Below are 26,561 nucleotides of genomic sequence, written 5' to 3'. Positions count from 1 at the left end.
GTTTTTGATCATCTTTACTATCATTATTCTGAATTCTCTTTTCAGGTAGTTTGCCTATTTCCTCTTCATTTACTTGGACTTCTGTGCTTCTAGTTTGTTCCTTCAATTGTTTAGTATTTCTCTGCCTTTTCATTATTTTTTTTAACTTATTGTGTTTAAGGTTTCCTTTTCCCAGGCTGCAAGGTTAAATTCTTTCTTCCTTTTGGTTTCTGCCCTCCTAAGGTTGGTCCAGTGGTTTCTGTAAACTTCCTATAGAGTGAGATTTGTGCTGAGCTTTTGTTTGTTTGTTTTTCCTCTGATGGGCAAGGCTGAGTGAGGTGGTAATCCTGTCTGCTGATGACTGGGTTTATACTTTTGTCTTTGTTGTTTAGATGAGGTGCCCTGCACAGGGTGCTACTGGTAGCTGGGTGATGCTGGGTCTTGTATTCAAGTGGTTTTCTTTGTTTGAGTTCTCACTATTTGATACTCCCTAGGGTTAGTTCTCTGGTAATCTAGAGTCTTGGAGTCAGTGCTCCCACTTCAAAGGCTCAGGGCTTGATCTCTGGTCAAGGGCTTGATCTCTTCCTCTCTGGAAACGAAGATTCCACAAGTCATTTGATATGACATTGAGTGTAAAACAAACATCCAAAAATGAGAAACCAAAGATGAACCCCAGACAAATGGCAGTTAATAATAATTAAAATAATGTAATATACATATACACCCATGAGCAAAGTGAAAACAGGCCAATGAAAATAAAGTACAGTAGATTGACCCAGGAAACAAAGTAAATCAAAAATTGTATTTACCAGTTGAGAACAAAAACTGGAAAACAAAACTAAAGCAAAGTTCCAAGTGGGGAATAAAGCAATGAAAACAAAACTAACAAATATGTTTAGAGGAAAGGAAAGAAAGAATAGAGATGCAAAGTTAAATAGAGGTAGATGAAGAAGATTTATATATATTAAAGATTAATGCAAGTGGAAAATAACAGTAGGAAAGGCAAACAAAGGAACAAATATAGAAAAAATATGATAGGTTTTTTTTACATTAAAAATTAAAACTATAATAAAAAAAAATAAAAAAAAATTAAAACTATAAAAAAGAGAAAAGAAAAAAAATAAATGGAAGAAGAAAGAAAAAAGAAAAGGAAAACTCCACAGAACTGCAAAAGCCCAACATAGAGGCAGAGGTTTATAGCAGCAATAAAAAGTGTGACTGAATATACACATATACATACACACCCATAAGCAAAATCAAAACAGTACAACAAAAATAAAGTACAATAGATTGACCCAGCGAACAAAGGCAACCAAAAATTATATCTATACCAGAACAAAACTAATTAAAGCACAAACTGGAAAACAAAACTAGAGCAAGGTGCCAATTGGGGAAAAACAGCAATGAAAATAAAACTAACAAATATGTAGAGAGGAAAACAAAGAAAGAATAGATATGAAAAGTTAAATAGAGGTATATAAATAAGATTTATATACATTAAAGATTAACTGCAAGGGGAATAGAACAGTTGAAAAGGCAAATAAAGGAATAAATGTAGAAAAAATAATAATAGGTTTAAAAAATTAAAATTGCCAAAAGAGAAAAGAAAAAAAAATAGGAAAACTCAACAGAACTACAAAAGCTCAACATAGAGGCAGAGGTTTATGACAGCAATAAAAAATGTGACTGAGGGGGAAAAAAGCTCAAAAACTTATAGTACCAATAAAATTGAGAACTACAACAGAGATGGGAAATAAGGGGGGTAAAAAATTTAAAAAAAAAATCCAAAAGAATCTATAGAGCAAGTCAAAACATAAGAATAATAAATGTTTTTTTTGAGTCACTGCTGTCAGATCCCTTTCCCTCGGGAGTCACAGTCCACCTCACCTCCCTAGGATGCCCTCCAACACTGTGCTGATCTCTGGACCTGTTGTGGGGGCAGCTCAGATTCCAATCAGGTCCTACTCCTCTGTGTTCTTGCCTCCAATGTCCACAGCTATCAGAACTAGTGCATTTTCTTTTGTGGGAGTTCTCAGTGTCCTTTTACATATTCCATAGACAGAGTCTGTCTAGTTGATTATGTGGATTTAATCTGCAGCTTGTACAGCTGGTGGGAGGGTTTTGGGTCTTATTCCTTAGCCACACTGCCCCTGGGTTTCAATTGTGGGTTTATTTCCATCTCTGCATGTGGGTCGTCCACCAGGGTTCGCTCCTGAGGCTGCCCTGGAGGACTTGGGTTTGCCCTCGTGAGGACCAAGTGTGGAGGTGGTGCGACTGCTTGGGTCACAGACGTTCTGGTAGCACAACGTACTCAGGGGAGTTGGCTGCTAGGACAGCAGGAAATATATTGCTCTACAAGGGTATGGCAACCAGTATTGGCCAATAGGCTCCAGCATTCTTGCCTGGAGAACTCTCCTCCCTGACAGAAAAGCCTGGCAGGCCACAGTCCACGGGGTTGCAAAGAATTGGACACTACCAAAGGGACCCTACACACATAGACACAAGACTTTTTTTTGCCTGTGGCAGCTCTGCCCCAGTGAGAGCTGAGCGTGAAGATGGCACAGCTGCTTGGGTTGCGGGGACACTGGCAGCGCCAAATGTGCAGGGACATGGACTGCCTCCACTGCAGGAGTTATAGCCCTATCCGAGTCTTTTTTTGAGCCTCTTGTAACTGGCGATCAGAAGGCCTCTTTGGCCAGTTTTCTCCCTAGTTCCACCCGTTCAGGCGCTTAGAGGGCTCCCTTGCCTGGGGTCCTTCTCTTGTTTGAAGCATCAGGCACTTAAAGGGGCACCCTGGGTGGGGTCCTACTCTGTAGTTTAGGTGCATCATGGGCTTGATGGGCCAACGTCTCTGTTGTTCAGCTGCCGTTGTATTGTGCGTGGTTCTATATATTCTTTTCCTCTGGTCAGATACTCCTCTCTGCTCTCAGCTGATGTTCCACATGCACTTCTGTGTCTGAAGGTGTATTCCTTATGTATCAGTGGAGAAATATGTACTCCACATCCACCTGCTCCTCTGCCATCTTGTTCTCCTCTCAGGCAATTACTGTTCAGCACAGAGCAAGCAGCTTAAAATGAAACACGAAACATCCTTGCCTTTGAACATCCTCTGGCCATTGGTGACATTTAACACACCGCCTTCCCGCAGACTGTCAGCCTCCACTTTTTTTTTTTTTCCAATATGACAAAGGAGCCTGGTGGGGTTGCAAAGAGTCGGACATGACTGAGCGACTTCATTGACTGATGTATTTATTTATTTGGCTGTGCCCAGTCTTCACTGAGGCAAGTGAACTCTTAATTGTGGCATGTGGGATCTAGCTTCCTGACCAGGGATCGAACTGGGCCCCCTAAATTGGCAGCACAAAGTCTTAGCCACCAAACCACCGGGACGTTCCTCCTTTGTTGTTGTTGTTGTTGTTTTTTCTACTTTTTCAAATTTATTTAAACAATATATTAAAAATATTTGGAAATTCCAATTTGCCTAATAAGACAATAGAAATCTTTTGAAGAGGAAGAGGCAGTAAATTTATTCATATGCCTATTTGACATTTCTCCATCAGTGAAAATGGCAAACAGATAGGATAATTTCCATTTTTAAAAAATACTTTTTCTCAAATGGCATATACCACATCAAACATTTTTCTTTTGTTTTACTAAAAGAATTGTGATTAGTTGTAATAACCCTATCAAAAAAGTACACTTGATGACCAAGGAAATTTATAATAGAGGAAAATCTAAGACACAATATTCACTTTCATACCTAATATTCCTTGTACATCACTATCTTGACTGTTCTGTCTCACCACTTAGACTGTAACATAGCACTGTGAGTTATAGCAGGCCATTGATTTTTATATTGGGCTTCCCTGGTGGCTCAAATGCTAAAGCGTCTGCCTGCAACACGAGATCTGGGTTCCATCCTTGAGTCAGGAAGATGCCCTGGAGGAGGAAATGGCAAGCCAAGAGTACTCTAGTACTCTTGGCTGGAAAAATCCCATGGATGGAAAAGCCTGGTTGCAGTCCAAGGGGTTGCAAAGAGTCAGACACGACTGAGCGACTTCACTGATTTTTCAGTTCAGTTCAAGTTCAGTCACTCAGTCGTGTCCGACTCTTTGCAACCCCATGAACCGCATCATTCCAGGCCTCCCTGTCCATCACCAACTCCCAGAGTCCACCTAAACCCATGTCCCTTGAGTCGGTGATGCCATCCAACCATCTCATCCTCTGTTGTCCCTTTCTCCTCCTGCCTTCAATCTTTCCCAGCATAAGGGTCTTTTCAAATGAGTCAGCTCTTCGAATCAGGTGGCAAAAGTATTGGAGTTTCAGCTTCAACATCAGTCCTTCCAATGAACACCCAGGACTGATCTCCTTTAGGATGGACTGGTTGGATCTCCTTGCAGTCCAAGGGACTCTCAAGAGTCTTCTCCAACACCACAGTTCAAAAGCATCAATTCTGCGGCACTCAGCTTTCTTTATAGTCCAACTGTCACATCCATACATGACCACTGGAAAAACCATAGCCTTGACTAGATGGACCTTTGTTGACAAAATAATGTCTCTGCTTTTCAATATGCTGTCTAGGTTGGTCATAACTTTCCTTCCAAGGAGTAAACGTCTTTTAATTTCATGGCTGCAATCACCACCTGCAGTGATTTTGGAGCCCAGAAAAATAAAGTCAGCCAGTGTTTCCACTGTTTCCCCATCTATTTCCCATGAAGTGATGGGACCAGATGCCATGATCCTAGTTTTCTGAATGTCAAGCTTTAAGCCAACTTTTTCACTCTCCTCTTTCACTTTCATCAAGAGGCTCTTTAGTTTTTCTTCACTTTCTGCCATAAGGTGGTGTCATCTGCATATCTAAGGTTATTGATGTTTCTCCCAGCAATCTTGATTCAAGCTTGTGCTTCCTCCAGCCCAGCATTTCTCATGATGTACTCTGCATATAAGTTAAATAAGCAGGGTGACAATATACAGCCTCGACGTACTCCTTTTCCTATTTGGAACCAGTCTGTTGTTCCATGTCCAGTTCTAACTGTTGCTTCCTGACCTGCATACAGGTTTCTCAAGAGGCACGTCAGGCGGTCTGGTATTCCCATCTCTTTCAGAATTTTCCACAGTTTATTGTGATCCACACAAAGGCTTTGGCATAGTCAATAAAGCAGAAATAGATGTTTTTCTGGAACTCTCTTGCTTTTTCAACGATCCAGCGGATGTTGGCAATTTGATCTCTGGTTCCTCTGCCTTTTCTAAAACCAGCTTGAACATCTGGAAGTTCATGGTTCACGTATTGCTGAAGCCTGGCTTGGAGAATTTTGAGTATTACTTTACTAGCATGTGAGATGAATGCAGTTGAGCGGTAGTTTGAGCATTCTTTGGCGTTGCCTTTCTTTGGGATTGAAATGAAAACTGACCTTTTCAAGTCCTGTGGCCACTGCTGAGTTTTCCAGATTTTCTGGCATATTGAGTGCAGCACTTTCATAGTATCATTGATTATTATTCTCCTCTTTAGGATCCAGTTCTCTCTTAGATGGGTGACCACCATGCTTACCATAGCCACTGGCAAAACAATTATCAAATACATGTCTGAAAGGGAAGTCTTCATTGATGGACAAGTTTTATTTAGCAGGTTGACCTAAGATGGCCTTAGAATTATACCCTTCAATATGATGAAGCAGAATTGCAATTCATACATTGTATCACCATGCCAATATTTCTTATGCTGTGTAACTACTCATTGGCATATGAAGGATGGGTGTTTATGTGTCAGGGAAGGTTTTTACATAGTAGTGAAGGATTATTTGGCCTTTTTCGATTTGTACTTAATTATCTTCTTATTTCTGCTTGACAGCTTTCACTGCTACCTGTAATGTGATTCCTCTCATTGCTATAATGGAGATAAACCCCATTCCTTCATTTTCTCACAACCATGAATGGGTTATGACATCTGTTGTAGGCATCTGTTTCACCTCCACCACCATCCCCAAAATGCTAGTGAATATACAGACCCAAAGCCAAGTTATAACCTTTGAACTCTGCGTCATTCAGATATACTGTTTCATATACTTTATAGTATTGGAAAGCTTCCTCCTGGACATGATGACCTGTGACTACTTTGCAGCAATCTGTCACCCTTTCACTATATGGCCACTATGAAACCCCATCTCCCTGAATTGCTGGTTCTGGTGTCCTGGAACATCAGTGTCCTGAATTCCATGTTAGAAAGCTTAATGGTATTATGACCGCCATTCTGTAGAGTTGGACATTCCCATTTTTTCAGTAAAATTAATCCAGTGATCCAACTTGCTTATTCTAACAACTTTCTTAATGACTTCTTGAGATATTTTGCAGCTCAACTTCTGGGTGGAGGTCTTCTGGCTAGTGACTGACTTCTACTCTAAGACAGTCTCTTCCATTTGTGAAATCTCTCCAGCTAGCTGGTGGCTCGTATGGTAAAGCATCTGCCTGCAATGCGAGAGACTCAAGTTCCATCCCTGGGTTGGGAAGATTCCCCTGCAGAAGGGAATGGCTACCCATTCCAGTCTTCTTGCTTAGATAATTCCGCAGACAGAGAAGCCTGGTGGGTTACAGTCCATGGGATCGCAGAGTAACACACGACTGAGTGACTAACACACACACACCAGCTACCTAAAGCTGCATAACAAACTTTCACAAATGGCATGGTTTACATAATGACTTAATTACCAGATGAGATTTTAAGTTTCGGAGTCATTCTGATCTATGCTTGGATATTCATAGTCTATAGTCAGCTGTGAGCCACTACATCATCTTTTTATAGCTCATATATAATATTTTGTGAGACTGTTGTATATACCACTGTGCTAAGTCACTTCAGTCGTGTTCGACTCTTTGTGACCTCATGGACTGTAGCCTGCCAGGCTCCTCTGTCCATGGGATTCTCCAGGCAAAGACCCTGGAGTGGGTTGCCATTTCTTCCTCCAGGATATACCATTGGCTTGAGCCAAATTTTGTCAGTGTACTCCATGTATAGGGACTTCTGGGGTGGCACTAGTAGTAAAGAACCTGCCTGTCAGTGCAGGAGATGTAAAAGGCACGGTTCCATCCCTAGGCCAGGAAGACCCCCTGGATGAAGGCATGACAGCCCACTCTAGTATTCTTGCCTGGAGAATCCCATGGACAGAGAAGCCTGGTGGGCTACAGTCCATGGGGTTGAAAAGAGTTGGACACGACCGAATTCACTTGGCACAGCACAGCAGAGCATTCTATGTATAGGTTAATCTAGTTTACAAAAAGATAAGTTTACCAAATTTGATTTGCCTTAAGTTAATGTCACTTGCATCCACCTATGACATTTTGCTTTCTACCTAGTGATGTGTCTCCTTAACTCTGCTATTAAAATGTGACTCAGCGGAGAGAGACATTGAAGATGGCGGAGGAATAGGACGGGGAGACCACTCTCTCCTCCACAAATTTATCGAAAGAACATCTGAACGCTGACCAAACTTCACAAAACTACTTCTGAAGGCTGGCTGAGGACGTCAGGCTTCCACAAAAACTGCGCATTATCTTCAAAAGAGGTAGGAGAAATTATAAAAGATAAAAAGAGAGACAAAAGAGTTAGGGATGGAGACCCGTCCCGGGGAGGGAGTCGTAAAAGAGGAGGAATTTCCAAGCACCAGGAAACCCTCTCACCGGCGGGTGTGGGGGAGGATTTTTTATCTCGGAGGGCAACGTAACTGGGAGGAAAAAATAAATAAAATCCACAGATTACGTGCCTAAAGCAACTCCCAGCAAAGAACCCCAGACGCTCGCATCATCCGCCACCAGCAAGTGGGGGCTGAACGGAGAGGAGCGGGCGGCATTGCCTAGGGTAAGGACCGGGCCCGAGTGCCCCGAGGGCAATCTGAGGGAGCTAACGTGAGATAGTAACCTAAACTGTGGGACAGCGAGAGAGAGAGAGAACTATCCCGCGAAAAGCCCAACTCTAAGGAACTGCCGGCCCGCTCACAGAACAAAGGACTGAGCAATACCAGAGGAGAGCTAGCCGGCTGCGGACCGCCCCATCCCCCGCCGGACACAGCGGGCAGGCGGGGCCCACCAGAGCCGGAAAGGGGCAAACTCGGCTCCAGAGAGGGCACCCCCTACCAAACTGCAAACAGGCTCCCAGTTTCTAAGCAAAGACTGCCTGAGATCCCGGAGGGTCGCCAGCCGCCGGGAGGGTCGCAGCCAGAGACCAGCTCCCCAGAACCGACACAAAGCACACCGGAGCCGGGCGCGCCCGTAAACCGAGGCGGGGTCCAGGGAGGTGATAAGCCGCACCGCCCCAACAGGGGAGAGCGCCCTCGCCAAACTCCTGGCAGCCTGGGCAGCTCCCACCGGGAACGGCACAAGCCGCGGGCGAAACCGAGTCTGCGCCTTTGTGGAGTAACCAGGAGCCTGAACCTGAGCGGCTTAGACCTGGGAAGTGCACGCAGCTCAGGGCCCGCTCCCCGGCCGAGTAACCTGAAGCCTGAGCAGGGTAGACGGGGAAAGCGCACACGCCGTGAGCGGGGGCGAACCCAGTGCGGACGAGACATTGCGAGCTTACCACACACACGCCAGAATTGCAGTGTTCCTTCCTCCCCACAGCACGATTGAACAAGCGAACCTAAAGAGATCACCTCCACCGCTTTGTTGCAGGGCGGAAATTAGATACTGAAGAGATCTCCAAACAGAAGCCAAATAAACAGAGGGAAGCGCTTTGGAAGGGACAGGCCAACAGATTAAGATCCCTGTAGTTAATACCGACTGCATTGAAAAGGACCTATAGATCTTGAAAAGTATAAGCAGGAATAAGGATCTATCTGAAACTGAGCAGATCCCACACTGCTCACAACAGCTCCAGAGAAAGTCCGGGATATATATATTTTTTACTATTATTTTTTTTTTTTAATTTTTTTTTTAATTAAAAAAAATTTTTTTTTTCTCTTCTTTCCTTTTTCTTCAAGTCCACTATTACACCTTTAACTTTCATTTTCATAACCCACTATTAACTTGCAAAAAAAAAAAACCCTATTTTTGAAGCAAACTACATACATATATCTTATACCTTTTGTGTTTTCTTTTTTTAATGTTTTTTTCCTGTTCTACATTTTTTTTACTGTTTCTTTTTTTACTGTTTTACTGTTTTTTTTCTTTTTACACTGTTTCCTTTTTTTTTTTTTTTAGATTGTAAGTTTTATAAGAGTCTAACCTCTACTCTAGATTTTTAATCTTTGTTTTATATATTTGATATCAACTTTGTACATTTAAGAACCCAATCTTTAGGACCCATTTTTACTCAGGAGTGTGATCACTGGCCTGATCACTCTCTCCCCCTATTGATGCTCTTTCTTCTCCCTCAGGGAACCTCTATCTCCCACCCTCCTCCTTCTCTTCTCAACCCAATTCTGTGAATCTCTGAGGGTGTTCTGGGTACCGGAGAACACTTCAGGAACAGGATACTGCCCAGATCTCTCTCTCCCCTCTTAATTCCTCCCTTTCTACTCATGCTCACCTCTGTTACCTTCCTCCCCCCTCTCTATGTATCTCTGTGAATCACTCTGAGGGTTCCAAACTGTGGAAAGCACAGACGGAAGTGCTTACTGGCTAGATTGCTCTCTCCACATTTGAATTCCCCTCTTCCCCTCCTGGTCACCTCAACCCACCCCCCCCCTCATCTCTCCATGTAACTCAGTGAACCTTTCTGGGTATCCCTCACTGTGGAGAATCTTTTCACCATTAAACTAAAAGTTTTATTATTGAGGCTGTATGGAAGGAGAAGTCTTGAGGCTACTGCAAGAATAAGACTGAAAGCCAGGGGAAACATTAATTAATAAGAGACCATCCAATAGCCTCCATAAATTCACTGAAACCAAGCTCCACCCAAGAGACAATAAGTTCCAGAGCAAGACATACCACGCAATTTCTCCAGCAACGCAGGAACATAGACCTGAGCATCAATATACAGGCTGCCCAGAGGCACACCAAAACCATAGACATCTCAAAAATTAATACTGGTCACTCCATTACACTCTAGAGAGCAGAAATCCAGCTCCACCCACCAGAACACCGACACAAGCTCCCCCAACCAGGAAGCCTTGACAAGCCACCTGTCCAACCCCAACCGCAGTGAGGAACCTCCACAACAAAGAGGAACTTCATACTACCAGAATACAGAAGGGCCACGCCTAACACAGCAATCTAAACAAGATGAAAAGGCAGAGAAATACTCAGCAAGTAAAGGAAAATGAGAAATGCCCACAAAGCCAAACAAAAGAGGAGGAGATAGGGAATCTATCCGAAAAAGAATTTAGAATAAGGATAATAAAAATGATCCAAAATCTTGAAAGCAAAATGGAGTTACAGATAAATAGCCTGGAGACAAAAATTGAGAAGATGCAAGAAATGTTTATCAAGGACTTAGAAGAAATAAAAAGGAATCAATATAGAATGAATAATGAAATAAAGGAGATAAAAGACACTCTGGAGGGAACCAACAGTAGAATAACGGAGGCAGAAGATAGGATAAGTGAGGTAGAAGATAGAATGATGGAAATAAACGAAGCAGAGAGGAAAAAAGAAAAAAGAATCAAAAGAAATGAGGAAAACCTCCGGGACCTCTGGGACAATATGAAACGCCCCAACATTCGAATCATAGGAGTCCCAGAAGAAGAAGATAAAAGGAAAGGTCATGAAAAAATACTCGAGGAGATAATAGTTGAGAATTTCCCTAAATTGAGGAAAGAAATAGTCACAGAAGTCCAAGAAACCCAGAGAGTTCCAAACAGGATAAACCCAAGGCGAAACACCCCAAGACACATATTAATCAAATTAACAAAGATCAAACACAAAGAACAAATATTAAAAGCAGCAAGGGAAAAACAACAAATAACACACAAGGGGATCCCCATAAGGATAACAGCTGATCTTTCAATAGAAACCCTTCAGGCTAGAAGGGAATGGCAGGACATACTTAAAGTAATGAAAGAGAATAATCTACAACCCAGATTACTGTACCCAGCAAGGATCTCATTCAGATATGAAGGAGAATTCAAAAGCTTTACAGACAAGCAAGAGCTGAGGGAATTCAGCACCACCAAACCAGCTCTCCAGCAAATGCTAAAGGATCTTCTCTAAACAGGAAACACAGAAAGGATGTTTCAACACGAACTCAAAACAACAAAGTAAATGGCAACGGGATCATACTTATCAATAATTACCTTAAATGTAAATGGGTTGAATGCCCCAACCAAAAGGCAAAGGGTTGCTGAATGGATACAAAAACAAGACCCCTATATATGCTGTCTACAAGAGACCCACCTCAAAACTAGGGACACACACAGGCTGAAAGTGAAAGGATGGAAAAACATATTCCATGCAAACGGAGACCAAAAGAAAGCAGGAGTCGCAATACTCATTTCAGATAAAATAGACTTTAAAATAAAGGATGTGAAAAGGGACAAAGAAGGACACTACATAAAGATCAAAGGATCAATTCAAGAAGAAGATGTAACAATCATAAATATATATGCACCCAACATAGGAGCACCACAATATATAAGGCAAATACTAACAAGTATGAAAGGGGAAATTAACAATAACACAATAATAGTGGGAGACTTTAATACTCCACTCACGCATATGGATAGATCAACTAAACAGAAAATTAACAAGGAAACACAAACTTTAAATGATACAATAGACAAATTAGATTTAATTGATATTTACAGGAGTTTCCACCCCAAAACAATCAATTTTACCTTTTTCTCAAGTGCACATGGAACTTTCTCCAGGATAGATCACATCCTGGGCCATAAATCTAGCCTTGGTAAATTCAAAAAAATTGAAATCATCCCAGCCATTTTCTCTGACCACAATGCAGTAAGATTAGACCTCAATTACAGGAAAAAAACTATTAAAAGTTCCAACATATGGAGGCTAAACAACACGCTTCTGAATAACCAACAAATCACAAAAGAAATCAAAAAAGAAATAAAATTATGCATAGAAACGAATGAAAATGAAAACACAACAACCCAAAACCTATGGGACACTGTAAAAGCAATACTAAGGGGAAGGTTCATAGCAATACAGGCGTACCTCAAGAAACAAGAAAAAAATCAAATAAATCAACTAACTCTACACCTAAAGCAACTAGAGAAGGAAGAAATGAAAAACCCCAGGGTCAGTAGAAGGAAAGAAATCTTAAAAATTAGAGCAGAAATAAATGCAAAAGAAACAAAAGAGACCATAGCAAAAATCAACAAAACTAAAAGCTGGTTTTTCGAGAAGATAAACAAAATTGATAAGCCATTAGCCAGACTCATCCAGAAACAAAGGGAGAAGAATCAGATCAACAAAATTAGAAATGAAAATGGAGAGATCACAACAGATTCCACAGAAATACAAAGGATCATAAGAGACTACTACCAACAGCTATATGCCAATAAAATGGACAACTTGGAAGAAATGGACAAATTCTTAGAAAAGTATAACTTTCCAAAACTGAACCAGGAAGAAATAGAAGATCTTAACAGACCCATCACAAGCACGGAAATCGAAACTGTAATCAGAAATCTTCCAGCAAACAAAAGCCCAGGACCAGACGGCTTCACAGCGGAATTCTACCAAAAATTTAGAGAAGAGCTAACACCTATCCTACTCAAACTCTTCCAGAAAATTGCAGAAGATGGTAAACTTCCAAACTCATTCTATGAGGCCACCATCACCCTAATTCCAAAACTAGACAAAGATGTCACAAAAAAGGAAAACTACAGGCCAATATCACTGATGAACATAGATGCAAAAATCCTTAATAAAATTCTAGCAAACAGAATCCAACATCATATTAAAAAGATCATACATCATGACCAAGTGGGCTTTATCCCAGGAATGCAAGGTTTTTTTAACATCCGCAAATCAATCAATGTAATACACCACATTAACAAATTGAAAGAAAAAAACCATATGGTTATCTCAATAGATGCAGAAAAAGCCTTTGACAAAATTCAGCATCCATTTATGATTAAAACCCTCCAGAAAGCAGGAATAGAAGGAACATATCTCAACATAATAAAAGCTATATATGACAAACCCACAGCAAACATTATCCTCAATGGTGAAAAATTGAAAGCATTTCCCCTAAAGTCAGGAACAAGGCAAGGATGCCCACTTTCACCACTACTATTCAACATAGTTTTGGAAGTTTTGGCCACAGCAATCAGAGCTGAAAAAGAAATAAAAGGAATACAGATAGGAAAAGAAGAAGTAAAACTCTCACTGTTTGCAGATGACATGATCCTCTACATAGAAAACCCTAAAGACTCTACTAGAAAATTACTAGAGTTGATCAATGAATATAGTAAAGTTGCAGGATATAAAATTAACACACAGAAATCCCTTGCATTCCTATACTCCAATAATGAGAAAACAGAAAGAGAAATTAAGGAAACAATACCATTCACCATTGCATCAAAAAGAATAAAATACTTAGGAATATATCTACCTAAAGAAACAAAAGACTTATATATAGAAAACTATAAAACACTGATGAAAGAAATCAAAGAGGACACAAACAGATGGAGAAATATACCGTGTTCATGGATTGGAAGAATTAATATAGTGAAAATGAGTATTCTACCCAAAGCAATCTACAGATTCAATGCAATCCCTATCAAGCTACCAATGGTATTTTTCACAGAACTAGAACAAATCATCTCACAATTTGTATGGAAATATAAGAAACCTCGAATAGCCAAAGCAATCTTGAGGAAGAAGAATGGAACTGGAGGAATCAACCTGCCTGACTTCAGGCTCTACTACAAAGCCACAGTCATCAAGACAGTATGGTACTGGCACAAAGATAGAAATATAGATCAATGGAACAAAATAGAAAGCCCAGAGATAAACCCACGCACATATGGACACCTTATCTTCGACAAAGGAGGCAAGAATATACAATGGAGAAAAGACAATCTCTTTAACAAGTGGTGCTGGGAAAACTGGTCAACCACTTGTAAAAGAATGAAACTAGAACACTTCCTAACACCGTACACAAAAATAAACTCAAAATGGATTAAAGATCTAAACGTAAGACCAGAAACTATAAAATTCCTAGAGGAAAACATAGGCAAAACACTCTCCGACATAAATCACAGCAGGATCCTCCATGACCCACCTCCCAGAATATTGGAAATAAAAGCAAAAATAAACAAATGGGATTTATTTTTTTAATTGAAGAAGAGTAGTTTACAACGTTGTTAGTTTCAGATATACAGCAAAGTGACTCAGTTATACATACACATAAAATTTTCAGGTTATTTTTTTCCCTTGCACTTTATTACAAAGCACTGAGTATAATTCCCTGTGGTATATAGTACATCTCTATTTGTCATCTATTTTATATATAGTAGTGTGGATATGTTAATCCCAAACTCCTAAATTATTCCACCCCCTACCATTTTTCTTTGGTAATTATAAGTTTGTTTTCTATCTGTGGTATATTTCTGTTTGGTACATATGTTCATTTATATCATTGTTTCAGATTCTACTTATAAATGATACCATGTGATATTTTCTTTGTCTTAGTGTGATAATCTTTAGGTCAATCCATGCTGCTGTGAATGTCATTATTTTATTCTTTTATGGATGAGTAATATTCCTCTATATCTGTATCACATGCATATGTTCAATGAGTTTTATTCTCCTCATTAAGATCCCATTGTGTTCTTCAACTCTGTGTCCATAATGCCTACCACAGCCACAGCCACTGGCAAAAATAGATTATTGAATACCTGTCTTCATGTAGATTCTGAAAGTAACTCAAATTTGAGTAGTTTGTCAATAAATATGTGAAACATAATGAAGAATTTTAAAATATACTTTACACTATTGTCCAAAATATTTCTTTTTCAAGCTGTACATCTACTGTTCATATTATGGAAGATCAACATTCATGTGAAATGGATTTTATATATTGGAATGAAGGAGTTGATGGCTTATCTTATGGGTTTGTATTGGATTATCTTGCTATTCCTGCTTGAAAACTTCCAGTACTTGCCTATACGTGAATCTTTCATTACTCTACATGTAATCTCTCTGTCTTTTTGTGTGTGTGCTTACTGTTGTTACTTTTTTAGTTGGAGTATAATCACTTTACAATGTTGTGTTAGTTTCTGCTGTATAACAATGTGAATCTACTATACATATATCCCCTCCTTCTTGAACTTACCCACATCCTTCCCATTTCAACCCCTCTAGGTGATCACAGAGCACCAAGCTGAACTCCCTGTGTTATAAAGCAGCTTTCCACTAGATATTTTACACATGATAACATATATATGTCAATGCTACTCTCAATTCTTCCCACCCTTTCTTCTCCCTCAGGGTCCACAAGTCTGTTCTCTACATCTGCATCTCTTTCTTACCCTGCAAGTAGGTTCACAGTAACATTTTCTAGATTACATATATGTGCGTTGCTGTTTAGTTGCTAAATTGTGTCCAGCTCTTTTGCGACCCCATGGACTGTGGGCCACCAGGCTCCTCTTCCATGGGATTTCCCAGGCAACAATACTGGAGTGGGTTGCTATTTCCTCCTTCAGGGGATCTTCCCAACCCAGGGATCAAACCCATCTCTCCTACATTGACAAGTGGATTCTTTACCACTGAGCCACCAGGGAAGCCCCCATATAAGTATTAATACATATTTGTTTTTATATTTTGATTACTTCACTCTGTATGACTTCACTCTGTTCGTCCACGTCACTTACAAGTGATTCAACTTCATTCTTTTTTATGGCTGAGTAATATCCCATTGTATTCATGTGCCACATCTGCTTTATCCATTCATCGGTCAATGGACACCTAGGTTGCTTCCATGTCCTGACTATTGAAATAGTGATGCAATGAACGTTGTGGTACATGTGTTTTTTGAATTATGGCTTTCTCCGGATATATGTCCAGTAGTGGGATTGTTATATTATATGCTAGTTCTCTTTTTAGTTTTTTAAGGAACTTCCCTACTGTTCTACACAGTGGCTGTATCAATTTATATTCCCACCAACAGTGGAAGGAGGTTCCCTTTTCTCCACACCCTCTTCAGCATTTGTTGTTTGTAGATATTTTGAAGATGGTCATTCTGACTGGTGTGAAGTGATACTACTTCATTGTAGCTTCGATTTGCGTTTCTCTAATAATTAATGGTCTTGACCATTTTTTTCATGTGCCTCTTGGCCAGCTGTATGTCTTCTTTGAAGAGAAATCTATCTCGGTCTTCCACCCATTTTTTGCTTGAGTTGTTTCCTTTTTTGATACTGAGTTTCATGGACTGTTTGTATAGTTTGAAGGTTAATCATTTTTCCATTACTTTGTTTGCAAACATCTTTTCCCATCGAGAGAAAGTTGGAGGTTATATTTTCATCTTGTTTATGATTTCTTTTGGTGTGCAAAAACTTTTAAATTTACTTAGGTCCTATTTGTTTATTTTTGTTTTTAATTTGATTAGGAGGTAAATCAAAAGAAGATTTTGCTGTGGTTTGTGTCAAAGAGCGTTCTGTCTATGTTTTCTTCTAAGTTTATAGTGTCTGGTCTTTAGGTCTTTAATCCATTTGGAGTTTATTTCTGTATATGGTGTTAGAAATTGTTCTAATTATTCTTATACATATAACTGTCCAGATTTCCCAGCACCACTTATTGAAGAGGCTGTCTTTTCTCTATTGTATGTTCCTGACTCCTTTGTCATAGATTAAGTGACCTATGGGTTTATCTTTGTACATGGGTTTGTCTTTGGACTTTCCATCCTGTACGGTTGGTCTACATTTCTTTTTTTGTTCAACTGCCATACCATCTTGATTACTGTACCTTTGTATAGCTTGAAGTCAGGGAGACTGATTCCTCCAGTTCCATTTTTCTTTCTCAAAATTGCTTTGGCTCTTTGGGGTCTTCTGTGTTTCCATACAAATTGTACGATTTTTTTGTTCTAATTCTGTGAAGAATGCCATTGAAATTTGATAGGAGTTGCTGCACTGAATCTGTAGATTGCTTTGGATAGTATATTCCTTTTCACAATATTGATTCTTCTAACCCAAGGACATGGTATATTTCTCCATGTTTGTATCATCTTTGGTTTCTTTCATCAGTATTTTATAGTTTTTTGATTATATAGGTCTTTGCTTCCTTAGGTTAGGAATTTTTTCCTAGGTATTTTATTCTTTTTGTTTCAATGGGAAATGATATTGTTTCTTTAATTTCTCTTTCTGCTCTTTTGTTGTTAGTGTATAGGAGTTCAAGAAATCTCTGTGCATTAATTTTGTATCCTGTATTTTTACCAGATTCATTGATTAGCTCCAGTAGTTTTCTAGTGGCATCTCTAGGATTTTCTATGTATAATAACACATCATATACAAATAATCTCAGTTTTACTTCTCTTTTACAATTTGTACTTTTCAATTTTTTTTTCTTCTCTGATTGCCATGGCCAGGACTTCCAGACTATGTTAAATAATAATGGTGAAAATGTACATTCTTGTCTTTTACCTAATGTTAGGGGAAATGCTTTTAGTTTTTCACCATTGAAAATGTTTGCAGTGGGTTTGTTGTATATGACCTTTATTATGTTGAGGTTTGTTCCCTCTATGCCCACTTTCTGGAGAGTTTTTCATCACAAATGGGTGTTGAATTTTATCAAAAGCTTTTTCTACATTATTGATCTTTACCTTTGTTTTCTTCATTTCTATTACATTTATTTCTACTCTGATCTTTATTGTTTATTTCCTTCTAATGACTTTGGGTTTTCTTTTTTTCTACTTTTTCTAGTTGCTTTAGGTATAAAGTTAGATCGTTTACTGGAGATTCCTCTTGTTTCTTGAGGTGAGATTGGACTGCTATAAACTTCCCTTTTAGAATTGCCCTTGGTGCATCCCATGGTTTTGGGCTTTCATTGTCATTTGCTTCTAGGTATTTTTGAATGTCCTCTTTAGTTTCTTCAGTGATTTCTTGGTTATTTAGCAGTGTAGCTGAGTGTCCATGGGTTTGTGTTTTTTACAGTTTTTTCCTGTAATTGATTTCTAATCTCAGAATTGTGATCAGCAAAGACTTTTGATAAGATTTCAATTTTCTTAAAATTTCTAACGCTTGATTTGAGACCTAAGATATGTCTATGCTGGAGAATGTTCCAAGTGCACTTGAGAAGAAAGTGTATTCTGCCTCTTGCAGGTGAAATGTCTGTTAAATATCAATTAAACCTATCTGGTCTATTGTGTCATGTAAAACTTGTGTTTCCTTATTATTTTCTATCTAGATGGTCTGTCCTTTGGTGTAAGTCAGGTGTTAAAGTCCTCCACTGTTATCGTGGTACTGTCAATTTCCGCTTTTATGATTGTTAACATTTGTCTTATGTTTTGAGGTGCTCCTATATTGGATGCATAAATTCTGTCTTTTCTAAATTTTGTCACAATAATAAAAGGAGCAATGTATTGAAAAGTTATTGTTGGGCCATGAAAGACACCAGGATTCTTGGCCTCTGGAGGAGAGGAATTCAATCTGGGGCCAGTGACAAGGCTCGATTACTCAGAGCTTTTGTGTGACAAAGTTTTATTAAAGTATAAAAGAGATAGAAGAAATTTCTGACATAGATCAGAAGAGGGCAGAAAGAGTGCCCCTCTTGCTAGTTTTAGCAAGCTGTTTTATGTCTGTTAGAAGGCCATTATTCAGATAAGAGAGACACTTCAAGGCTGAGGGAGTTTCACCAGGGCCCTCTCCCATAGAACTTCCCTGGTGGCTCAGAAGGTAAAGCATCTGCCTGCAATGCGGGAGACTAGGGTTCGATCCCTGGGTTGGGAAGATCCACTGGAGAAGGAAATGGCAACCCACTCCAGGACTCTTGCCTGGAAAATTCCATGGATGGAGAGGCCTAGCAGGCTATAGTTCATGGGGTCGCAAAGAGTCGAACACAACTGACTTCACTTTCACTTTTCTCCCACAATGTGCATTTCTGAGATAGGATGGCATGAGATGTGTCATCCCCAGCCATAAAACAATTGATATGAATACTGGTTTGTTGAGCTATTACCAGCCCAAGATTTGAGAAAAGAAAAAAGTTAGTCTTAGGTGGAACCATTTTGAAGAAAGGCAAATTCCAAAGCAAATACATAGTTTCATTAACACAGCTTAAGAAAACATATCCATAAGAAAAACGCATTGGTTAGCTCAAGGTTTGAGAAAAGTTACGTTCAGGTGGAACCAGGTATCGTTATGGCAACACAGAATTTTAAGAGAAACCTCCTTTTTTTTTTTTATAAATTTATTTATTTTAGTTGGGGGCTAATTACTTTACAATATTGTAATAGTTTTTGCCATACATTGACATGAATCAGCCATGGGTTTACATGTGTTCCCCTTCCTGGACCCCCCACCCATCTCCCTCCCCATCCCATCCCTCTGGGTCATCCCATTGCCCCAGCCCTGAGCCTTTGTCTCATGCATCGAACATGGAATGGTGTTCTGTTTCACATATGATAATATACATGTTTCAATGCTATTCTCCCAGAACGTCCCACCCTCACCTTCTCCCTCAGAGTCCATAAGACTGTTCTATGCATCTGTGTCTCTTATTCTGTCTCGCATATAGGGTTATCGTTACCATCTTTCAAATTCCATATATGCATTAGTATACTGTATTGTTGTTTTTCTTTCTGGCTTACTTCACTCTGTATAATGGGCTCCAGTTTCATCCATCTCAGTAGAACCGATTCAAATGTATTTTTTTAATGGCTGAGTAATATTCCATTGTGTATATGTACCACAGCTTCCTTATCCATTCGTCTGCTGATGGACATCTAGGTTGCTTCCATGTCCTGGCTATTGTAAACAGTGCTGCGATGAACATTGGGGTACACGCATCTCTTTCAATTCTGGGAGAAACCTCCTTTTAATTTTGTATAGAGAAGGGAAAAAATCTGACACTTGCAGTTTGTTTCCTCTTGCCGCTTAAGGGAAAGATAAAAAAATGTCTGACACTTCACCTATTCCTCTATTTGGAGACCCCCCCTGGCCTTGCCTGTTACCCTCTCAGTATGTATATTTTAAATATCATCCATTATGTGTCCTCTTTACAATTGGGGATCTGTTCAATCGTTGAAGAGTGATTCACAAGAGCGGTTGATTCCTCCCCAATATGTGATTCAATGTCACCAACTTTTTTTTTCAAACAGACTTTTTCTTATTAAGACCCTTGGTTATCAGCAGGGAAAACTTAGTAGGCTTACACTTTAATAATACAGGTTTATGAAATAAGCTTGAATAACAGAATGGTCATGATTAAATGGGCCTTAAATGGGGCTGTCAGACTCTGCTCCACATAGCCTCTTGTCCTCTGAGTGGCCCACCTGGAACTGCTCACAGTTCTGAAGCAGATTTCCTGGAGCTTTGAGCAGAAAGGCACCAAGTCCCCTTAAGGCACATCCTCATTTGCAAGATGCTCCACTGGAGAATGCATTTCATCTCCTATTACAGATTGTAAAGAACACTTGCATTCTTTTACTCAAGACTCATCCTCCATTTCCAAGCCAGCAGCACAATATTGTCAAATCTCTCTCTCACACCAACTTTCTTCTTGTCTCGTCCACATTTATGTAGCAGCAAAAACTAACTGACACAATGATCAAATTGGACAGGTGTGATGACAGTTGTAATAATCTGAATATACTTGTTCTAGTTTTTGTTCTGATATTTGAAGGTAATATTCATGATTATTCTGCTATTTCAGTTTAATTTCTATAACTGTATTGATAAGTGACTCCACTGAAGTCTCTTTGAGGTCCCATGGACAGGCTGGAAGGACATGGATGTTAGTACAACACCTGTGACCCTGAATCACATCTCCAAACAGGAATCCAAACTTACTAGTGGGTCATCCTTTGCTTACAAGGGTGGCATATAATGGATATTGATATTGTTCATTCTCTACACTCTTAGGGGTTGTGACAAAATTTTGAATAGGAAGAGATGTTTCATTCAGAGAAATTTAAAGAATCATATTTTCTGGAAACACTGGAAATTTTCAAACAGAAACAAAAAATAATTTAATAAAAATCAAAACATGCTTGTTGCCTTTCAGCTCAATGACACACCTCCCAACTGGAAACTGATATTCTGTACTTCAGTGAGTAGATGAACTGTCCAAAAGAGACATATTTTGCTAATAATTAATGTATAACAATATTTTGTTCATAATACTTAAGACCAACTCTAACATCATCTTATAAAAACCTATTTTTGCATGTTTGTCTTTCTGTGTGGACTCCACTTGGAACAATAACTTAATTATTAATCTTTTGGCCAGTGATGGACTTTCCAGGTGGCTCAGTGGTAAAGAATCTGACTGCAATTCAGGAGATGCAGGAGACATGGGTTAGATCCCTGGGTGTGGAAGATCCCCTGAAGGAGGTAATGGCAACCCACTCCAGAATTCTTGTCTGGGAAATCCCATGGACAGAGGAGGCTGGTGGACTACATGGAGTCACAGAGTCATACAAAACTGAGCCACACGCACTGTTTGCCAGTGACTGTGGTAGACATGGTAGACAAAGGCTACTTAATGGAACAAAACACTAAACAGTAAATAAAATAATAATACCCCATAATCAGTAGTAACACCCAGTATGTTAAAATTTGGATTATCAAGGAAGACAATTAAGGAAATGATATGCAAGGAATGAATATGCCCAAAAGTGAAAAACTGTGGTCACAGGTTTTCCACTGCTATAAACTTATTAATATCTCTGGATACTAAGAGAAGTTTTTCTTCCATAAGAGTAGTACAACTCACAACTGATTTTTAGTCAAACAAGGTGCAACAGGCAAGAAGAAACCTGACTCTACATTGGACCTGTTTCTTTCATTTTAAACTTTGTATCCTATTCCTTTGGCTACAAGTTAGCCTCCAATTAAAATAAATTAATTAATTAAAATTAAAATTAAAAAAACACATTGATAATACTTGGCTCAGGGTTTGACCTCTGCTACCATAGGCACTGATTAAGCCCCAGGACAACAGGAACTTTTAGAGTTACCTTTCCAAAGACAAATTTCATATCCATGTTTAAATCGTTATTTCTCAGACTGTAAATGAAGGGGTTATTATGGGTGTGACCACAGTGTACATCACCGAGGCAACTGCACTTGAGTGTGAGCTGTGGGTAGAAGCAGAGCTAAGGTACACTCCAAGGCCTGTACAATAAAATAAGGAGACAACTGAGAGGTGAGATGCACAGGGGGAAAACGCTTTATACTTCCCCTGAGCTGATGAGATTCTACATATGGGGGAGACTACTTTAGAGTAAGAGTAAAAGATACCAGCTAGGGGACCACCAGTCAGGAACACAGCTACAACATACATCACCACGTTATTGAGAAAGTTGTCAGAATTTACAAGTTAGGTCATCTGATTGAGTTCACAGAAAAACTGAGGGATTTCTAAGACTGTACAGAAAGACAGTCACAACACCATTAAGCTTTCTAACAAAGAATGCAGGAGACTGACGATCCAGCACACCAGAACCTGCAGTCCACAGAGCCGGGGGCTCATGATGACCATGTAGTGCAAGGGTGGCAGATGGCCACAAACCTATCATAGGCCATCACAGTCAGGAGGAAGTTGTCCAATTCTGCACACAGCATGAAAAAATATACCTGAGTGATGCAGCCTTCATAGGTGATAACTTGGCTCTGTGTCTGGATGTTCCACAGCATCTTTGGGATGGTGGTGGAAGATAAACAGATGTCTACCAAGGACAGGTTGGAGAGGAAGAAGTACATGGGGGTGTGGAGGTGGGGGTCTGAGCTGACAGCCAGGATGATGAGCAGGTTTCCAAACACGGTGATCAGGTACATGAAGAGGAAAAGCCCAAATATGAGGGGCTGCAAATTTGGTTCCTCTGAAAATCCCAGAAGATGAAATTCAGAAACTTGTGTTATATGCTTTGGTGCCATGTGATGGAGGTGACTACAGGATAGGGGAAAATAACATGACTAATTATCACACAAATAGATATTCCTCATATTGTTGGAACACTATTTATATCTTGCTGTTAAAATATTAATTTCAATATTTTGTCCATAGATATTGCAAAAAACAAAACCTCTTAAGGGTTCCAAAAAACAAAACCTCCTAAGGTCTTGTCATGGAGAAAAAATAAAAATTAACCATATATATAGCATATCAGATGGTAACAGACACGATGAAGAAAATGAAGTCAAATTTGACAGAAAGCGCTAAGTGTGGCTGTTATTTTTATGGCTGTTCAAGCAAGACATGCCGGCAGATAAGGTCAGATAGGGTGATATTTGAACAGAGACTTCAAGGAAGAGAGAGCAAGAGCCATGAACAAGTGCTGAGAAGTGCGTGGCAAAACCATCTTTAATAAGGAAAGAAACTTAGAAAGAAAGCATTAGACATGCATGCGGGCTCAGTCCCTTTAGTAGTGTCCAACTCTTTGCAACCCCATGGGCTGCTGTAGCCCCCCAGACCCCTCTGTCCATGGGATTATCCCAGCAAGAATACTAGAGTGGGTTGCCATTTCCTACTCCAGAGGATCTTCCCGACCTAGGGATTGAACCTGCATCTCCTGGGTCTCCTGCATTGGCAGCCAGATTCTTTACCATGGGGCCGCCTGGGAAGCCCAAGGCAATAGACATGTAAAACTAAATAATTTTTTTTTAATTTAAGGCTAAAGTGTGTCCCAGAAGTCAATTGAAAAGCAAATGATTCATTTGTAAGAGTTATTTGAAATGTTGATAATTGTAGAAAATGGCCATATATATTGGCTTCATAATAATAACAGGTAAATCAAAATGGTGACCAAATATATCAATTTTTACTCTGAACACATCTTAATAAAACAAGAAATCTCTTTCATACTGTAGTCCTAGGAAAAAAACTGAAAGATCTGTCGTATTTTGGGGTGAGAATTTTGAACTAATAGCAAAGGTACACTGTTTGCATTTTCTAGCAAGTATCATGTGTTACAAGATTTTAGGTGAATATCTGAAATAAATAAATATTCAAAATATAGATATTCTTTAACTCAGGATTCTCCATTATTGACACGATTGACATTCTTGGCCAGGTCATTGTGGGGCTATCTGTCCTGTGCGTTGCAGGATGTTTGCAGCATCTCTGACTCCAATGAGCCCTCCAAGTGTGACAGTCAGGAAACTCTCTGGATATTACTTACTAAGCCCCAGCGGGAAAATCATCCACAGCTCGAGCTTCACCATCTCAAAATATTTTGTAACATTGATATAATAGCAAGTAAATGTTAAAATATATGAAAGACCATCGTGGTGAGTGTAGCACAGGCATATTATGAAAAGTTATAGAGCCACAAAATAATGAATCATCATGATACTAATGATTGGAGGTAAGTCCATGAAGAATTTTAAAGTAAGAGGGAAAACGGGACAAAAAGTTGGAAAATGCACTAAGACATAAAGAACATTTACAAAGTGTATTCAGTTCAGTTGCTCAGTCGTGTCCGACTCTTTGTGACCCCATGAATCGCAACACGCCAGGCCTCCCTGTCCATCACCAACTCCTGGAGTCCACCTAAACTCATGTCCATCAAGTCGGTGATACCATCCAGCCATCTCATCCTCTGTCATCCCCTTCTCCTCCTGCCCCCGATCCTTCCCAGCATCATGGTCTTCTCCAAACAGTCAACTCTTTGCATGAGGTAGCCGAAGTATTGGAGTTTCAGCTTCAACATTAGTCCTTCCAATGAACACCCAGGACTGATCTCCTTTAGGATGGACTGGTTGGATCTCCTTGCAGTCCAAGGGACTCTCAAAAGTCTTCTCCAACACCACAGTTCAAAACCATCAATTCTTCGGCGCTCAGCTTTCTTCACAGTCCAACTGTCACATCCATACGTGACCACTGGAAAAACCATAGCCTTGACTAGACGGATGTTGTTGGCAAAGCAATGTCTCTGCTTTTTAATATGCTATCTAAGTTGGTCATAACTTTCCTTCCAAGGAGTAAATGTCTTTTAATTTCATGGCTGCAATCACCATCTGCAATGATTTTGGAGCCCCAAAAAACAAAGTCAGCCACTGTTTCCACTGTTTCCCCATCTATTTGCCATGAAGTGATGGGATCAGATGCCATGATCTTAGTTTTCTGAACGTTGAGCTTTAAGCCAACTTTTTCACTCTCCTCTTTTACTTTTATCAAGAGGCTTTTTAGTTCTCCTTCACTTTCTGCCATAAGGGTGGTGTCATCTGCATATCTGAGGTATTGATATTTCTCCCGGCAATCTTGATTCCAGTTTGTGCTTCTTCCAGCCCAGCGTTTCTCATGATGTGCTCTGCATATAAGTTAAATAAGCAGGGTGAAACTATACAGCCTTTACGTACTCCTTTTCCTATTTGGAACCAGTCTGTTGTTCCATGTCCAGTTCTAACTGTTGCTTCCTGACCTGCATACAGTTTTCTCAAGAGGCAGGTCAGATGGTCTGGTATTCCCATCTTTTTCAGAATTTTCCACAGTTTATTGTGATCCACACAGTCAAAGGCTTTGGCATAGTCAATAAAGCAGAAATAGATGTTTTTCTGGAACTCTCTTGCTTTTTCGATGATCCAAGGGATGTTGGCAATTTGATCTCTGGTTCCTCTGCCTTTTCTAAAACCAACTTGAGCGTCTGGAAGTTCATGGTTCACGTATTGCTGAAGCCTGGCTTGGAGAATTTTGAGCATTACTTTACTAGCGTGTGAGATGAGTGCAATTGTGCAGTAGTTTGAGCATTCTTTGGCATTGTATTATTGCATTTGTGTTAAAGTATATTGAGTACTCATGTGTGCATAAGTGTAGAAAGACGAGTTTTAAAGTAAACTGAGAACACATGGAGAAAAATGTCAGTGGTAAAGAAATTACAATAAGTAGAGTGGTTTGAAAACAACTGCATGTAACAAAATGGAATGGAAATCAACAATAAGTTATACAAAACTATGAAATAGTAATAATTTAACAACACTAACAAGGGTAGTAATATAAAGTTATATTGCCAGCAAGTTGGAAATAAAAGAAAATAACAGAATAACTTTTACAATATAGGGAGAAAGCATTATCTAAGTTACCATTTTATCTTACATGAAGATTTGTGGATTTCAGTGTGTTTAAGGAAGATGCAGAAGATCTTTAGTCAAATGATGATGAAGAATGTCTTCCAGATGATGCTGAATGTAATGTAGCATTTGGAAATAGATCTAGTCACAAAAGGTCAAAAATAATTATGAGGAAAACAGATGCAAACCTTCTGGAAAAAAATTAAAATGGTGATTTATTATCCCTAAGCATGCAGAAATTTCATTGTCATCTTTGTTCAGAACAATGATCTGCAAGTGAAGAATTTTAAAGTGACAGCTCTTTTCTTTAGAAAAAAATAAACATTGGAGAAAACACAACATGAGTGATTGATAGATTTTACCACACAATATTATATACACATATTTCTGTTCAAATACATCTTTATGTGCATATTAATAAAATAAAATAACTAAAAGCAAACAATCAGTTTGTGGAGAAATCCA

At 39.4% G+C, this 26,561-nt stretch overlaps 1 protein-coding gene and 1 pseudogene across 1 annotated transcript in view; one reads left to right on the top strand and one right to left on the bottom strand.

The window, feature by feature from the left end:
* Positions 1 to 7,367: 7,367 nt before the first annotated feature.
* The window catches only part of LOC145510351 (olfactory receptor-like protein OLF4), a 35,633-nt gene continuing 16,439 nt past the window's right edge, over positions 7,368 to 26,561 (top strand). Inside the window, exon 1 of the mRNA XM_081501264.1 lies at positions 7,368 to 7,535. The gene's annotated coding sequence lies outside the window, so the exon portion shown is untranslated. The remainder of the gene's footprint in view (positions 7,536 to 26,561) is intronic.
* On the bottom strand, positions 21,995 to 22,973 carry LOC145510811 (olfactory receptor 7A17-like; annotated as a pseudogene).

The sequence above is a fragment of the Giraffa tippelskirchi genome, chromosome 6 (assembly GCF_054371585.1).
Source record: "Giraffa tippelskirchi isolate mGirTip1 chromosome 6, T2T-mGirTip1v1.2.pri, whole genome shotgun sequence".
NCBI classification, from domain to species: Eukaryota; Metazoa; Chordata; class Mammalia; order Artiodactyla; family Giraffidae; genus Giraffa; species Giraffa tippelskirchi.
Note: the sequence above shows the minus strand (reverse complement) of the source record. Positions and strands in the feature narration are given on the sequence as shown.